This window comes from Chiloscyllium punctatum, chromosome 12, assembly GCF_047496795.1.
Source record: "Chiloscyllium punctatum isolate Juve2018m chromosome 12, sChiPun1.3, whole genome shotgun sequence".
Lineage (NCBI taxonomy): Eukaryota > Metazoa > Chordata > Chondrichthyes > Orectolobiformes > Hemiscylliidae > Chiloscyllium > Chiloscyllium punctatum.
In genome coordinates, this window is record NC_092750.1 from 99,174,275 (window position 1) to 99,184,809 (window position 10,535).

The following is a 10,535-nucleotide window of genomic DNA, read 5'->3' on the forward strand; positions in this document are numbered from 1 at the left end:
TCTATACCGCTCATGATTTTGTAGACCTCATTCTGATTCCCCCTCCCTGACCTCTGTCTTTCTAATGAAAATAATCCTAATCTACTCAACTTTTCTTCATAGCATGCACCCTCCATATAAGGTAATATCCTAGTGAACCCCTTCTGTACTCTCTCCAAATCATCCACATCGTTTTGGTAATGTGGGCGACCAGAAATGTACCAGATATAATGCTGAACCATAGTCTTATTGAACTGTAACATGACCTGCCAAATCCTGTACTCAATACCTAGTTCGATGAAGGAAAACATTTCATATGTTTTCTTGACAAATCTATTGACCTGAATTGCCACCTTCAGGGATCAAAGAACTTGAACACCCAGAGATCTCTCTGTATATTAATTTTCCGCTGGACATTTCAACTTACTGTATAATTCGCTCTTGAATTGGATCTTCCAAAAAGCATGACCTCGCATTTGACAGGATTGAACTCCATTTGCAACTCTCAGCCCAACTCTCGAACCTACATATCTTTCCTTCTACAATGCCCTGGCATACACATGATCCGGTCCTGGAAAATGATCAATCCTTATGGTTCCTCAGACCTTGCACGCACAACAACACCCAAATCTCTCTGCGCTGGTCTTTTGTTTTCACAGTCTCCCTCCATATAAATAACCATTTATTTTTGCTATTCCTTCTGAAGTGCTTGATCACGCACTTTATTAAAATTAACTCTATCTTCCAATTACACAGTGCAGATTTCTTATATCCTTATCACACCATGCACTCCAACCTATCTTTACCATCATCAAATATGCATTGATTGCATTCTACACCCCCCCCCCCCCCACCAACAAAAACAACTTGAATACAGAGAATAAGCAACTGGGAGTCCAAGGGCTGACATTTGTGGCACTCCACTTATTATGTCTCTCTGAACTCACACAGACATGTTCATCAAGACTCACTTCTTTGTGTCTTCACAAATGTTCAATCTCTGAACAATAACCCACAAGTTCCTAACTTGTGCAATATACGCTTTATATGGTACTTTATAAAATGCTTACCAAATCTAATTACACAATCTAAGGGTTCACTTTTATTATCACTGCTTCTCCTTTTCAGATAAAACTATTGAGTCTCTTTGATTCCATTAAATTATTGTAAATCACATTATAATGGACATGAGCACTTTCCTAATAATAGACAAGGCTACCTGGCCGTTATTTTCCTGGTTTCTGCATTTCTCCCTCCTTGAAGACAGGCATCACAGTCAGACTTTTGAATCCACTGAAATCCCCTTGGACTGCAGTGATATTTCAACAAATGCCAAGAATATGTCTGGAGTACATTGTTTCGAAATCCAGGAAATAGACCACTAGGTTTTGGTGGATAGTTTATCCGTAATCATTTCCTTTATCAAAGGGGTTTTCCTGAAGTAAGGCCTGAGATCCTTTGGGATATTCTCTGTCGAAACGGTGTCACAACTAATTTAAAATAGTTGAAAGTTTCCGTTTTTCCTGTGTGGAATTTCCCAATGTCATCTTCCAATTGTTCCAAAAAAGGTTTTAACTATATTTTTATTATTATTTTTATTTCCACATGCAGCCTCGTGCTGTTTTTGTTTATACTTTGCAACAATTGACCTTCCTAAATCAATTGTCCCCACTTTTATTCGCTTTACGTCTTTCAGCTTGTCGGCTCTAAAAATGTAGTCCCAAACCTCTGCTCTACCAGCAGTTTTCATCATTTGTGCGCCTTTGTTTTCATTGGGTACTCACCCTGACTATATTTGCTAATCATACAAAGTTTACCATCTCATCAATTCCTTTTTGATGTTTGCAACAATTGACCTTCCTAAATCAATTATCCCCAACTTTATTCGCTTTATGTCTTTCAGCTTGTGGGCTCTAAAAATATTGTCCCAAACCTCTGGTCTAGCAGCAGTTTTCATCATTTGTGCGCCTTTGTTTTCATTGGGTACTCACCCTAACAATATTTGCTAATCATACAAAGTTTACCATCTCATCAATTCCTTTTTGATGTTTTTTAAATTTTTTCACGGAATTAGGGAATCATTGGCTAGGTCAGCATTAGTTGCCGATCCCTAATTGCACAGAGAGCAGTTATGAGTCAACCATATTGCAATGGGACTGGAGTCACATGTAGGCCGGACCAGATAAGGATGGCAGATTCCTTCGCTAAAGGGCTTTAGTGATCCAGAGAGGTTTGCTAAAAATTGACAATGGATTAATGGTCATCATGAGATTCTAAATTCTAGATTGTTTTTATTGAAATGAACTATCACCATCTGCCGTGTCAGGATTTGAACTCGGATCCCAGAACGTTATCAGGGTCTATGGATTAATGATCTAGCGATAACACTACAAGGCCATCGTCTCCCCATCATGTTTGATCATTGTGAAATGTTAATTAAATATCTGCCAACGTTATCAACTGAAATTCCTTTCAGTCTATTTTCCAGCTCATTGTTAGCAACAAGTGCTCACGCTATTGACTATAACATAAGAACTAGGAGCAGGAGTAGGCCGTCCAGCCCTTTGACCCTGCTCCATCATTCAATAAGATTATAGCTGATCTTTTTGTAGACTCAGCTCCACTTACTCAACCTCTCAATGTATCCGTTATTTTTTTTCCATTTTTAGAAAAACATATACCTTACTTTAAAACACTTTCCTGAATAGCGTCAATTACTTCACTGGGCAAAGAATTCCACAGATTAACAACCCTCTGGATGAAGACATTCTATCTCAATTCAAGCCTAAATCTGCTTCCTCTTGCAGCTGTGCCCTCTTATCCTAGCTTCACACATCTGTGAAAACATGTTGTCTATTTCTATCTGATCCATTCCCTTCATTATTTTATATGTTTCTATAAGATCCCCCCATTATTCTGAATTCTAACTAATATAATCCCAATCTACTCAGTCACTCCTCATAAATCAGCCCTCCTCAACGCTGGAAACAACCTCCTCTGCACCTCCTCCAGTGTCTGTACATCCTTTCTTAAGTACGGAGACAAAAACTGCATTTAGTACTGCAGATGTGATCTCACCAGCACCTTGTACAGCTGCAGCATTACCTTTCTGCTTTTAAACTCAACCTCTTTAGCCATGAAGGAGTAAATTACATTTGCCTTCCTAACCACTTCTTGTACCTGCAGACCAAAAGTCTGTAAATCATGCCTGATTCTTCTCAAACCTCCAAGGGGTTTTCCTATGTGGATTCAATTATGATCAGCTGACAATGAATAACATTGAGATTCAATGGATTGACAAAGAATAATTGTGAAAGTAATGAGTCAAAGTTGAAGACATCCCTATCTGACAGGGAGCTTCACGTGTGACGCATTGGGAAGTGAATGAAAATACAAGCAATGACACAGTACCATCAACTGTACAGGGGCTCAAATCATGGTCAAGGAGGGAAACAGAGAGAAACACATTCATTTCAAGCACAATTCTGGAAGGGAAAACAAATTTGAGGGATCTATGAGAAATGACTTGAGGAATGGTACTAATTGGAGACGTGATGCCAGAGAGAGACACTGATAAGAATGAGAACTTTAAAATGAGATATTATCATACCAGAAGCCACTGTAGGTCAACGATTATAGGGGTGATAAGTGAATTAGACTCCGTGTGAGTTGATGGACAAGCAGCAGAGTTGAGGATAAACTGAGGTTCATGGAGAGTATGAAGTGAGACGCCAATGAGACGATTATTAGAATAGTTGAGACTGGAGCAGACCGAGACATGGATGAAGTTTTCAGAAGCAAAGTGTCTTCGGCAGGGATGCATATCGAGGCTTCAATAGAGCTGGGAAATGGGGAAAATTTCGGTGACAGATAGGAAAATTAGGAAGAAACTCAATCCACTTTAAAATAGAATGCTGAGATTGTACACAAACTTGTTCAGGCTCAGGTAAAAGCTGGGAGAGGAATAAAGTCAGTACATGTGGGAGATCACAGCAGAGTTTGATGATATGGGCTCCTGTGTTATAACAGAACAGTCAGTATAGATTAATGCAGGAATGATCTATGGAGCAGAAAGCAAAAATAGAAATGAATTTATAAAAAATAGAGCATGTCACTAATTCTATCATTGATATGATACTTAGAATAAGTAGTTCGCAAATTAAACAATGTTACAGCCTCCAAAAGATTGATCACCAAAACAAAAGCATGGCCTGTGTAAGATGCAGAGCACAGCTCCCTCATTGTATGTGTGCAGAGATGGGGGTGGGGGTGAGTGGTATTGAACATTTCAGTAAGGATGCTGGACTACAGAAATTCGTGAGTTTACATCTTGAATCCTATCTGCAGATTTGGTCAGTCGTTTTTGTAAGTATGCAAATATCTTGTATGCTGCCAGAGTTAGTTTACTCAGTTGAAACTTCAGATATTCAGGCTATCTTTTGTGAAAAGGTGATAAGCTGGCCTTGTTTACATGAGTGTGCTCAGGAGAGAGGAATGAATTTATAAAGTACTGTATAATATTCACAATGTGCATATGAAAATGAGGATGTAAATTATTGGTGGTTCCTCCTACAGTTTTAACATTCCTATTTATCTTTTGATATCATAGATGAGTTGTCTACAATTTTTTAAACACTATGTCAAAGAATGTGCAAACGGAGGCAGCCGAACTGGGAGCAAGCCATTCAGCTCCTTGTGCTTACCCTGATTGAATAAGGTCACGCTGAGCTGATTATAGCATTGAAACTGCATTCCCAACTAATCTGCAAATCTGTTCAACCCTTTCCTAACCTAGAACCTATCTACTTCTGCCTTAAAAGGTGTTTAGGGTCTCTGCTTCCACTAAATTTTCAGCTAGAGTAATCCAAAATACAACCACCTGCAGAAAGGAAAGTTAATTGCTGATTTGAATGGGTGATCCCTCATGTTTAACAAATGAACTATAAGTTTGCATGTTATACGCAAGTCGAAGTGTTCTATCCACAGCTAATCTGTCAGGATCCAACAGGATGTTTATCAGACCTTAAGCTAACATAGTCTATTCAACAAATCAAGTCTGCTCCACAATTCATTACCATCATGGCTGACTGATGATCCTCAAATCCGCCTTCTTGCCTTATCCCCATAGCTCTTGATTCCCTCGCTGCTTAGAAATCTGTCCACTACCTGCTTCGATTAGACTTAGCGACAGGGTTTCAACAGGCCTATCATTCAGTAACCCTCTGACAGAGAAGGCACTCCTCACCTCCCTCATAAATATATGCTCTCTTTGACTGAGGCTATACCCTTTGGTCCTGGACTCTCCCACAAATGGAGCCAACCTTGTTGGCAATGAGCCTTTCAAGACAACTGACAATCTGTTTTTGTTTTCATTGAGATCTCCTCTCATTCTTCCAAACTCCAATGAGTTTTTGACGAAGCTACTCAAGCTCACTCCATAAGAAAATACCTCAATTCTCAGGATTAATTCTATGGAGCTTCTCCCATTTGCTACCAATATGTCTGTTATCTCCTCTACATATTTCCTTTGAAAATTAGACCAGAACCGTTCACATTTTTGTACGTTCAGTCTGCATAGAAACGTGTACATGTTTAGACTGATAATTATACACCACCACATTTGAAATAACTGCTATTAGTGCGTTCGAATTTCCTATAATTGCTGAATTGCATGCCAACTTTTTAACTGTCAAGCCGAGGGCCTGAAATTCCTGAATCTTTTCTCTTGTAAATTCTTCTATTTTACCTGACAAAGTTAACCAGTACAAGCTTTCCAACGCTATATGTCAGATGCCAACTTTTGGTGCAGTCACCTTATTTTTTTCTATCTCCTGATAAACTCCTTGCATCATCCTCACCATTTTCCTTCCCACTTCTGTTTGTGTTACTCATAAATATGGAGGTAGTACTTTCATATCTATCACCCAACTCATTGTGCGGTTAATAATTCCGGCCCCAGCTCTGATCCTTGTGGCACTGCACTGGTTAAAGCTCATTATCCCAAAAATAGTTCCTAGATGCTTCTCTTTCAGCTACTCTGCAGACATGTTATACTCAATTAAACTATCAAGTGAGAGCAGGAATTAAACCCATGCTATTAGTATCATTCTGTTTGATAGACTAGCTATCTCGGCAACTGAACTTGCCAACACCCAGTGCCTGATACAGCTGAAACATTAACATCTGCATTTATCTTCAATATTGCACACAATAACTGATACAATTCTGTGACGTTGCCTGCATAAAACGTTTTGCAAATAAAGCAGAAGTGCACGCAGCAGATTGCATTGCTTTATATAACTCTGTCATCGCTAATTTTATTTTCTTTCTTCTATTGGACGATTTTGCAATTCCTCATCTCAGACGTTTGCTTCATCTTGTTCATCTGACCTCCTCATTACGTTTGGCAAACCATAAAAATGTAATGGAGATGGATTATTTGCATAAATTTATGTGTGGGGGGCATGTATTCATATTCCCGTTAATAAGGGCATCAAGCATTTTCGAGGGTAGAGGAGAATGTTGGATACAAATTGGAAAGGAGTCAGTCATGATCTTGTTGAATGTCAGAACGCGAGGGGCCAAATAGCTCACGTCAGCTTCTAGTTTCTATGCATATTCCTGTACAATTACTTTCCAGATGACCTCCTTTTCATCAATATTACCTAGAACATGACACTACAGTATAGGCCCTTCAGCCTTCAATCATGTGTCGACCCACAGAGCCAACTTCAAAAAACCATCTAACCTATACAGATTAAAAATGATATGTAAACAATACTCAGCCCAAACCTCATACTGTGATTTGTTTTTCTCCATGTTACAATACCAAGGCAGCAGGAAACTCTTACTAGTGCCAAAAAGGCATCAAACACCTGAATTCCTTTGTCTAAAGGGGGTGATGATCTCGACAGTGAAAACGTGACTCTGGCCAGATCTATGTAATGAAGGGAATTCTTATACCACACGGGAAGAATGCAGTTACTTTTAGCAGAGTGAAATGTAGACTGAGTATACTTTTTGAAATTTGGATCACTGTGTGAATTCAGGGCAAAGGGGGAGAGGTGTTTTCAATAAGGTTTACTCCAAGAAGGAAACTTTCCAGAGTGAGATGTGAGTGGAAGTTGTAAAACAGCGTGAATGGAGAGGCCGAGCCACACTGAGACCAGAGGAAAGGTGGCAGCACAAAATGCAGCTTGATTGCTAGTGCAGGGAAGGTAGACTGGATCAAAGAGCTGAAGGTGATGTGGGTAGGGACAATAATGTGAGAGAATATGCTTTGTAATTGGAGAGGGAGAACCCGGAATCAGGAAGGGGAGACGAACAGGGAAGTAGATGGAACAGCAATGGCAGGGGTTTCTGGGATAATTCAGGAAGCACAGCTGAAATTCATGCCTAGCATCTGCCAGTTGTCCCTGAAATAAACATCCTAAATCTGGCCCGATATCAATGCTCATCAATTTGTGATTGAATAGTATCTTTGAGAGCTTTAGTCAACCATGGGTGGTTCATCTCCTTATCAAGTCCTTCTTTTTGAGCAGAAACAAATAATTGCTGAGCATAATGGGATATCTGCTTGAACGTCTGTCCATGTATACCTACTGAACTTCCTCTGGGTTTCTATTCACATCACGCTTCTGACCAGATGTGAGTCAGAACTCCTCCATTTAATGTCTGGTTCTTTTCAATCATTCAGAGGGAACTTCTGCATGTGGCTGAACATATGATCAGCGGAGGGTGACTTCTTTCTCCCAGTTTCTCCATCTCTTATGATTCTGATTGATGACGCCATATTCCAGTGAGATGCCTCTGACGTGAGCACTTTTCCTTCAAACCAGAAATCTCCTAACTATGATGGACAGGGCCTTATGCTGTGACTGACCTATCTCCCACATTGCCGCCCCCACTGCACTCTCATTCACTTGTACTGTTTCAAATCAGTCTCCACTCAGTTGGAGGCCGGCACGGTGGCTCAGTGGTTAGCACTGCTGCCTCAGAGCACCAGGTACCCGGGTTCATTTAGAGTCTCGGGCAACTGTGTGGAGTTTGCACGTTCTCCCTGTGTCTGCGTGGGTTTCCTCCGGGTGCTCCATTTTCCTCACACAGTCCAAAGATGTGCACGACAGGTGAATTGGCCATGCTAAATTGCCCGTAGTGTTCGATCCATTAGAGCGAAATGGGTCTGGGTGGGTAACTCTTCAGAGGGTCGGTATGGACTTGTTGGGCTGAATCTAATCTAATCTAAAAAATCCTGCCATTGCTGCTCACAATGCAGTATCCTTCACACCGGGGAGACAAAACAGAAACGGTTTTGAGGAACACTCCCACTCTGTCTGTAAGAATAACCCTGACCACCTCATTGCTTCCCATTTCAATAACCTACCCTGCTCTCATGCTAACGTTTCGGTCCTGAGCTGCTGCAATGTTCCAGTGAAGCACAACCCAAGCTCGAATAATACCTCACTTTACACTTTGGTACGTTACAGCCTGTAGAGGTTAATGTTCAATTCGATAACTTCACAGCCTGACCCCATTATGACTGTTCTCCATTTTCATACATTCTCTCTCCGAGTCTGGCTATGACGTTGTGTGTTTGTATCTTCTTTACCTTGCACTCAATAGAGAGAACCCCTTTCCCTCAATTCGCATCTTTCACACCATCCTCTCGTTCACCACTGTTAAAAGCCTATTTATCTTTTGCCACACTCTCCTTTACACATCACCCACTCCCCCGCCTCTGTCAAGGGATTAAAAATCCCATTTTACAATAAATTTCAGTTCTGAAGAAGTGTCACACTGGACTTGAAACGCTAACTCGGTTTCTCTGTCTCTGCAGATTCTGCCAGACCTGCTGAGTTTCTCCAGGGTTGAATAGGCACAGCACAAATTTTCAAATAAACAAATAATTATGGATACTGAAAATAAAAACACAAATATTTCTGGAGAAACTGGACCTGAAAGATGAACTCTGCTTTCATTCCACAAGATGCTGCCAGACCTACTTAGTTTCTTCAGCTACGTCTGTTTTTGAACTCGTTCCACAGATGTCTGTCAAAGTTGCTCAAAAGCCTTGTCCAATACTGAGCACTGGTTACCAGGGAAGTGAACAATAACACCAGGTTCACAGATTCATTGGCTCTGAACGTGCATAAGGCTGCATCACGGGCAGTGCAGAGCTCTTAATCATGGTCAGGGAGAGAAACAGAGCGGAACACATTCACTTTAAATATTGAAGATGTCATTGCGGGAATGGAAAAGATTCACATGAATATGTTAAAGAATTTAAGTAATGTGACAAATTGGAAGCGTGACACCATGGAGAGATCCTAACAGAATGAAAATATGAAAATGAAAATGCCACCACATTAGAAACCAGGTTAGATCACTGAGTACAGTGCTGATGGGTGAATGGGTCGTAGTGTGAATTGGGGGACAGTCAGTAGAATTGAATTACAGATATTGCAGGTCAAACTGGGCTTTCAGGTGATGATGTGGATCACAGCAGCAGCAGCAGCAGAATTGTGTTCAATCACAATCTGTAACTTTTTTCCCTGGGATAATCTCTCAATCTACCATTAACATCAAACTGATCCATGGTTCAGTAAGGCGCGTGGGTGAACATACCAGAGTCAGAACCTAACCCTGATGACAAACCATTAAAGCTATGGTACTTGACCAGTTACATTCCAAATAGCAGGATTAACATCTGATAGAGAGGACAAAATTATCTAAAGACCAACAGATCAGATCTAAGTTTTGCAGTCCTGCAATATCCAATTATAAATGTCAATGGACTATGAAACAACTTACTGGAGGAGAGTACTCCACAAGTATCTCCATCCTAAATAATGGAACTGCTCTATACATCAGTGTAAAAGACAAGGATATAGTGTCTAAACCATCCTCAGCCTGGAGTGTTGAGTGGATGATCCAATGGCAATGGCCCCTGACACCATTCCTGCAATAGGACTGAAGACTTGGGCTGCACAACAAGCCGTGTCCCTGGGGAAGCTGTTTCATTGCAGCTCCAACTCTGACATCTCCCTGGCAATGTGAATAATTACTCAACTATATCCTGTCCGCTAAGAGGGAATAACTACAATCTGTCCAATTACCACCCCTTCAGTTCGATCATGATCGTCACATCAGTGGGAGTACTTTTTGAAAGAGTTGTCAAGCAGCACAGGAATAACCACCTCAGTGTGGTTTCTGATAGGTCCCCATGTGGCGATGGTGCTGTTGTGGAAATGTCACTGGATTACTAATCCAGATCAGGCTCATGCTCTGGCAGCTGGTGGAAGTTAAAAACAATTAATAAAATATCGAGCTCTAAAATCTGGTGTCAGGAATAGTGACTTTGAAGCCAATGTCAATTATGATTACCATTTTCCTTCCCAAGTGTAGTTTCAGGAAGTGAATCTATCGTGCTTTCCTGGTCTGGCCGAAAAGTGACTCCAGAGACACAGACATGTGATACACTCTTCAATGGTCTCTGAAACTTCCAAACAAGACACTCAATTGTATCAAACTGCTCATCATTCTTAAAGGATAAGCCG